The following is a 7,900-nucleotide window of genomic DNA, read 5'->3' as shown; positions in this document are numbered from 1 at the left end:
TGCATTACTTAAGTCTTTCCAAGGCATGCGCTGGTACAACACAAACTTTTCCCGTCAGAAGCAACTAGTCTAGTGTCCAAACATCATGCACAACACCTTGGTGGCAGCAGCGCACTGAGCCCACTCCCGCCACAGCCCTGCTCATTTGTGCATGACATTTGGAGCATCTGGAAGAGTGGGAATAGTATTGGGAAGAGGAGGGAGGAGGAAACAGTATGAGTGCCTGGCTGAGAGGAGGTCAACCGAAGTTGTGCAGGGCAAGCCTGAACATGTCATTGGTGAAAGCATCGTTGACATTCTTTAACAGGAACATCTGGTGGAACCCCATGATGAGGTCTTCATCCGCCTTAAGCTGACCCCACAGCCATGCTGATGATGCAGTCATCTGGCGTGGGCTAATGCTGGATTTTCTGGAACGGAAGGCTAGACAACTTCTCCACAGTGGCAGCTTTCCCCTGGAACTGTTGTCCTTCTCACGTAAGGCATGATGCATCAACGTAAATTGCACCTAATTGGGTTCTATCGTTATCAAATAACTGGTAGTAATGTTGAATGAAGCTGGATCCAACCTGCTCCCAAATTGGCTTGTCTCCCATTCTGTAGCATCACCCGGCCTTGTGGAGACCCAAGGGGCTGGCATGATGGCGGCAACGGAGGCGGCCAAGAAACCTTTAAAATATGATTGGTATCTCTATATAGCCAATATTTCATTAGAAAAGGATAAGTCATCATAATTCAATTTCTATTTATTTATTTAGTTAGTTAGTTATTGCAGGGACAAGGTCTCTCTATGTTGCCCAGGCTGATCTCAAACTCCTAGGCTCAAGTGATCCTCCCACCTCAGTCTCCCAAATTGCAGGGATTATAGGCACAAGCCACCATGCCTGGCCTATAATTAAACTTCTATCCATTTTTAGTATTTTTAGTTTTTTGTGACTTTTTGTTTTTTTGTTTTTTGAGACAGATAGATATTCATAGATATTTTCACTCTACTGCCCCGGCTGGAGTGCAGTGGTGCCATCATAGCTCACTGCAACCTGAAACTCCTGGGCTCAAGAAATCCTCCAGCCTCAGCCTTCCAAGTTGCTGGGACTACATTAGTGCACCATCATTTCCAGCTAATTAATTTTTTTTTTTTTTTTAGAAACAGGGTCTCATTATATTATCCAGGCTGGTCTCGAACTTCTGACCTCAAGCAATCCTCTCACCTTGGCCTCCCAGAGTGCTAGGATCACAGGTGTGAGTCACCGTGCCTGGCCTTCTATTCGTTTTAACTTGAAAGCATACTTTCTTTCTATTTAACCTTGCTTCCTGTAAGCTTCTTCATTTTTTAACTCAAGCCAGGTCCCCACACAGGCTTAGTTCTCCTAGTTCTCAGCTTTTATAATTCATGACTACCACTCTACTGACTGTGTCCATAACCCCTGGGGCCTCCTCTCTGTTTTGCCGCTTGTAACCCAGGCCTTAACTTGTCCTCTAGGGTCTAAGATTCATATCTATATTTTTCTACATTCCCCTTTTTTTGTTCTTTTTCTTTCTTGTTCTTTTCTACAGAGCCGGGGGACTACGCACCTGGCTAAACCAGAATGACACAGATTGCCTCATAAACTGGAATTCTGGGGGCCCGAGAGCACAATATCCCAGGTCACAAATGACAGAGGACTGTACAAGCAATATATTTTTTGTGATTTTTTTTTCTGATGGTTGCTAGAATGAAAAATAAAGAAATATTACATCTCTAAGAGTAACCATTAAATTCTTCCATATTATTTCAGAGTAGAAATCAATTTAATAAGTCCCCAGCACGGTGATAAATAATTTTTCTGCTGTTGTCAACCAATATCAAATATAAAGTACTAGTATAGAAACAGCTATAAGGCTCCTTTCCGGCTGATCAGCTCCTCTCCTCCACTCCATTGCCAGCAATTATGCACCTCAGTATCCAACTAGTCCAATGTTCTTTTATCCTGTAACAAATGGTAGCCAGAACTCAATATGTGCCAGATTATCATCACGGCAATTAATATTCTTAGGGTTTCATAACTGGAACTCTACACCTCTGATTCACTCTCATTTTTGCTTTACATTTTCTCTTCCATGCTTCTAGCTATGTATCTTATTTATACAGAGATAAAATTATATCAAATGTAGCTAGGGTAATTAAGATGGAACCCTCACACTAAAGCAGATCCCAAGTAGTCCTCTATATATTGTGGATTGCAAATGGTCCTGGAAAAGAATATAAAAAGGTCATTCCAAAAAGTCAATACATGTTTTTAGAGATGAGTTCTCACTCTGTCACCCAGCCTGGAGTGGAGTGGTGCAATCATAGCTCACTGCAGCCTCGAATTCCTGGGCTCAAGTCATCCTACTGCCTCAGTCTCCTGAGTAACTGGGACTATAGGCGCACACCACTATGCCCGGCATCAATACATTTTCTTAAGCTCCAATTTTCTAATTACAAATAGACAAAAAATTCATCACAGTATACTGGACACAGCCCAAGGAAAAATCTATTTGATACTAAACTGCATTCTTACCAAAATTATGATCTATAGTCAACTTTAATTCTAGTGGTGGCATTAATAACTTATCACACATACCAATTTCACGTTTGTCATAGTCACAGTATTCCAAAGCTGTCAAATTACTTCCCAGCTACCAATATCAGTTCCCAAATTTCACTGAGATCTAAACAAAACAATTTCAAAAAGTTTCCTTAGTTTACTGTCTAGGAAAATATATATATAAAAAATATATATATTTAAAAATTTTATGTATATATTTTATATGTATATATAAAATATATAAATAGCATATATATAATATATATATGCTATATATATATATATTTTTTTTTTTGAGACGGAGTCTCACTCTGTCACCCAGGCTGGAGTGCAGTGGCATGATCACGGCTCACTGCAAGCTCCACCACTCAGGTTCATGCCATTCTCCTGCCTCAGCCTCCCAAATAGCTGTGAGTACAGGCGCCTGCCACCACGCCCGGCTAATTTTTTGTATTTTTAGTAGAGATGGGGTTTCACCATGTTAGCCAGGATGGTCTCAATCTCTTGACCTCATGATCCACCCACCTCGGCCTCCCAAAGTGCTGGGATTACAGGCATGAGTCACTGCGCCCGGCCGGGAAGAATATTTTTAACAATAATGACTCTAGTTATGTTCTGGATTCCAACTAATCACATAGATTCCAATATTATCTTTTTCTTATACAACTAATTGCACCCTATGCTTGAGCCAAAACTAGCCACCATTCCCTAAATCCTTCTAGCTTTTGGTCATGCCCATCCATTCAGCATCTATCACCTCTCCTTACCTGAACTCTGGTCACCTCAAACCATGAACTGTGCTGCTTTTTCCTCCCTGGCCAAGCTCTTCATTTGAGGCTGTTTCTCTCTCTCTCTCTCTCTCTCTCTCTCTCTCTCTCTCTCTCTCTCTCTTTTTTAGAGAGACAGTGGTCCTGCTCTATGTTGCCCAGGCTGGCCTTGAACTCCTGGGGCTTCAGTGGTCCTCCCACTTCAGCCTCCCGAGTAGCTGGAATTACAGGTGCACACAATCATGCTCAGCTGAGGCTGTTCATTTTCCTTTGCTCATATCTCCCCATAAGTCAAGATCAGGTTATCATCTTCTTGTATCTTCTTCACTGGATCCCCAAGGTATTATTTTACCATCTTACCTCAATAACCTCTTTCTTCAAAGTTCATAATACTCAATTTTATGACTCTCTCAATGTTAAATGAAAATCTCAAAGTCTCCCCCCAACATTCACTGAGGACTTCAGTACCAACTGTTTTCCTTTTCTCATCCTGAAAGCCTTCATTATCCCCCTTGATGATCTAACACCCAGACCTCATGGATCCTTGACATACCCTATTCTAATTTCTTAATCTCAATTCCATTTCAATCACCCATTTCTTTCTTTCTTCTTCTTTTTTTTTTTTTTTTTTTCAGGGGAAAGCATAAACTCAGTCTCTCACTACCACACATTATGCAGTCGAGTTTCCTGTATTTGGGGAAATCGCAAGGGCCAGCACACCCAGAATGCAATGGATGGGCCTCACCCTGAGAAAACCACCTTTGTGATCATGGTGTCTCCCCTGCCAGGTATCAATTATTTGTTTCTGGAGTGACACTTGGAATGGCTCTACTTCCAAAACCAAACACAGAGGATCCACTCTCAGAACTACTTGTTATTCTACCTCTCCTAAACCTTATACTCCCGAATTTACCCTTCAACTGACTCAAGGCCTTTAATTCATTAACCCTCTTACCTATTTTCCAAAGCCATCACATACCTTTGGGTTTTGTTGTTGTTGTTGTTGTTGTTGTTGTTTTCGGGGGACGGGGACTGGAATTCTTTTATTTTAAAAAAGATTTTTATTTCCACAGGTTTTTGGGGAACAGGTGGTATTTGGTTACATGAGTAAGCTCTTTAGTGGTGATTTGTGAGATTTTGGTGCACCCATCACCCGAGCAGTATACACTGCACCATATTTGTAGTCTTTTATCCCTCACCCCCTTCCCACCCTTTCCCCCTGAGTCCCTAAAGTCCATTGCCATCACATACTTTTGGACTGCACTTCCTTGTCTACTTAGGAAAGAGTCTATGGACAGTGGGACTTCAATAAAAGTAACCAGCACTCTCTATTCTCCTATCCCCTTGATTTTCCACCACACCTATTATGTCAATTCTCACCCACAAATCAACCAAACTATTTATATTCTCCATTCCTGCTTACAAAGTACTGCTGAGTAAAATTATATACTCCTGGTCACCAGCTTCCCTTCCATCCTCCACTCCTAACAGAATGTTCTTTTTTTAAAGTTGGCAAATAAAAAGTATAGATATTTATGGTATACAATATGATGTTTTGAAAGATGTACACATTGTGTAACATACGCATTACATCCCATACTTTTTTTTGTAGTAAGAACACTTAAGAATGATCTTTTAAAACATAAATTAGTGGCCGGGTGTGGTGGCTCTCGCCTGTAATCCCAGCACTTTGGAAGGTCAAGGCAGGCAGATCACGAGGTCAAGAGATCGAGACCATCCTGGTCAACATGGTGAAACCTCATCTCTACTAAAAATACAAAAATTAGCTGGGTGTGGTGGCATGCACCTGTAATTCCAGCTACTCGGGATGCTGAGGCAGGAGAATCACTTGAACCCGGGAGGCGGAGCTTGCTGTGAGCTGAGATCGTGCCACTGCACTCCAGCCTGGTGACAGAGTGAGACTCCGTCTCAAAAACAAAAACAAAAACAAAAAAACATAAATTAGGCAGGACTTCTGAAATGGCAGAGGAACTCAGCAAATCCTCTCTTCCTTAAAACAATGATAAAACTGGAAAAATTGTCAAAAACAATAATTTCAGGACTCTGGAAATAGACAAAAATTAAACAAATTAAGAAGCATTTAAGAAAACCTGTGGAACCTTTGGCTACAAACAGTGGGAGACTATGGGGCTGCTTCCATCTCCCCTGTTCCCACTAGGTCCCTTGGAGCTGATTTTACAAGAAAAGTCAAGGCAAGCCATAAAAAATAACAATTTAGATGCTGGAGGGGAATTACTTCATAAAGAATGAGCACCAAAAAAATCCTATACCCAGGGGTGTTTAAAACAATAGCTAACTCAATTTCATACAAACATGGGAAGCCAATATCACAGTTACCTGAAGTTACAATATTGGTTGGAGCAAGCAACAGAATAGCAGATCTGCCAGAAGTTTACAGAGAGATCCAGAAAACAGGACAGTAATAGTGGGGCTTGATAAGCACCTTCAAGGCCCTGGTTGTCTAGGAGGCTGTGTGCATGTGCAAGGCTGCACTGAAGTTCAGGGTACCAGAGAGGGGCCTAGTTATTTACATTTCCTTGGCTGAATGTGAGGCCTTGCACAGGCACAGGACATGAGAAGGCCTATCAGGAAGTAAAAGTCACGGAAGACTTGTAAACTCTCCAAACTTTGAATGTGTTTCCCAAACCACACACAACTTCGTCAGCAAAGGGCAGAAGACATACTGGCCCAAGGTGTTTAAGGACAACCTCCAGCAAATTATTGACTGACCACTAAGTTACCCTGACCCAGATATGATACCCAGAAAGCCAGGCTTAGAAATGAAAAAAAATTATTATTTTATTTTATTTTATTTTTTGAGACAGAGTCTTGCTCTGTTGGCCAGGCTGGAGTGCAGTGACACAATCTCAGCTCACTGCAACCTCTATCTCCTGGGCTCAAGCAATTCTTCTGCCTCAGCCTCCCGAGTAGCTGGGATTACAGGCAGGTGCCACGAAGTCCAGCTAATTTTTGTATTTTTAGTAGAGACGGGGGTTTCACCATGTTGGCCAGGCTGGTCTCCAACTCCTGACCTCAAGTAATCCGCCCACCTCGGCCTCCCAAAGTGCTGGGATTACAGGTATGAACCACCGTACCCGGCCAATTTTTTTTATTTTAACTGAGCAAAAGTCTGGATACGGTGGCTCATGCTTGTAATTCCAGCACTTTGGAAGGCTGAGGCAGGAGAATCGCATGAGGCCAGAAGTTCAAGACCAGCCCGGGCAACATAGGGAGACCCTGTCTCTACAAAAAAAAAATTAAAAATTAGCTGGACATGGTGGCACATGCCTGTGGTCCCAGCTACTTGGGAGGCTGAGGCGGGAGGATCACTTGAGCCCAGGAGATCGAGGCTGCAGTGACCTATGATCACACCACTGCACTCCAGCCTGGGCAACAGAATGAGACCCTGGCTCCGAAGGACAGGAAGGGAGGAGGGGACAAGAGGAAAGGAGAGGAGGACAAGAGAGGAGAAAGAAAATACAATAGAGGGGTGGAGGGGGATGGTGCAAAAAAAAAAGATAAAAAAAGGACAGCTACAACAATCATTAGGGAGTGGGGATCAGAACGCTAAGCTTAACATTCTGAGGAACTGCAAGACTGTTTTCCAAAGTAGCTACACTCATTAGGATGTCTATCGTAAAAATGATGGACAATAAGTAAGTGTTGGCAAGGGTGTGGAGAAAACTGAAACCCTCATACTCTACTGGTGGAAACGTAAAATGGTACAACCAATGTAAAAAGCCTGTGCTTTGGAAAACAATGTGCCAGTGCCTCAAAAGGCTAAACATTAGAGTTACTCTATGACCCAAAAAGCAGAAACAACCCAAAACGTCCATCAACTGGTGAATGGATAAGTGTTATATATCCATACAGTGGAATATTAATCACCCATAAAAAGAAGTGAAGTACTGATACATGCTATAACATGGATGCCTTGAAAACACTATGCTAAGTGAAAGAAACCAGACACAAAAGACCACATATTATATGATTCCATTTATATGAGATGTCCAGAGTGTGCAAATTCATAGAGACAGTAAGTAGATTAATGGCTGCCAGGGGCTGAGGGCAGGGGGAAATGGAAAGGGCACACTAATGGATATAGGGTTTATTTTTGGTGTGAGGGAAATGTTCTGGAATTAGATAGTGGTGATAGTTGTACCACCTTGTGAATATATTAAAAACCACTGTGTTATGCATTCTAAAATGATGAATTTTATGGCATGTATATTTCAAATTTTAAAAACACCTTGTGCTAAGTGAAAGCAAAAGGCTATATAGCATATGATTTCATTTACATAAAATATCTAGAAAAGGCAAATCTACAGACAGCATATTAGTGGTTGCCTAGGGCTACAGAAATGAAGCAGGATTGACTGCAAAAGTATATAGGAGATCTTTTAGTTTGATGGAAATGTTTTAAAACTGGATTGTGGACATAGTTGCACAACTATAAATTTACTAAAAAGTTTTGAATTGTATATTTAAAATAGGTGAATTTTATGCTATGTAAATTAAACTTTAATAAAGCTGTTTTTTAAAAAA

The 7,900-nt window shown here is 41.4% G+C and overlaps 1 non-coding gene and 1 pseudogene across 1 annotated transcript; both read right to left on the bottom strand.

The window, feature by feature from the left end:
* Positions 1-238: 238 nt before the first annotated feature.
* Positions 239-596, bottom strand: LOC112616590 (annotated as a pseudogene).
* A 3,370-nt stretch (positions 597-3,966) lies between these two features.
* On the bottom strand, positions 3,967-4,130 carry LOC112616781. Its single transcript, XR_003117795.1, has one exon. It is a non-coding gene; the product is annotated as a U1 spliceosomal RNA (small nuclear RNA).
* Positions 4,131-7,900: the final 3,770 nt, after the last annotated feature.

Source organism: Theropithecus gelada, chromosome X (assembly GCF_003255815.1).
Source record: "Theropithecus gelada isolate Dixy chromosome X, Tgel_1.0, whole genome shotgun sequence".
Lineage (NCBI taxonomy): Eukaryota > Metazoa > Chordata > Mammalia > Primates > Cercopithecidae > Theropithecus > Theropithecus gelada.
This window is presented reverse-complemented; position numbering and strand designations above follow the sequence as displayed.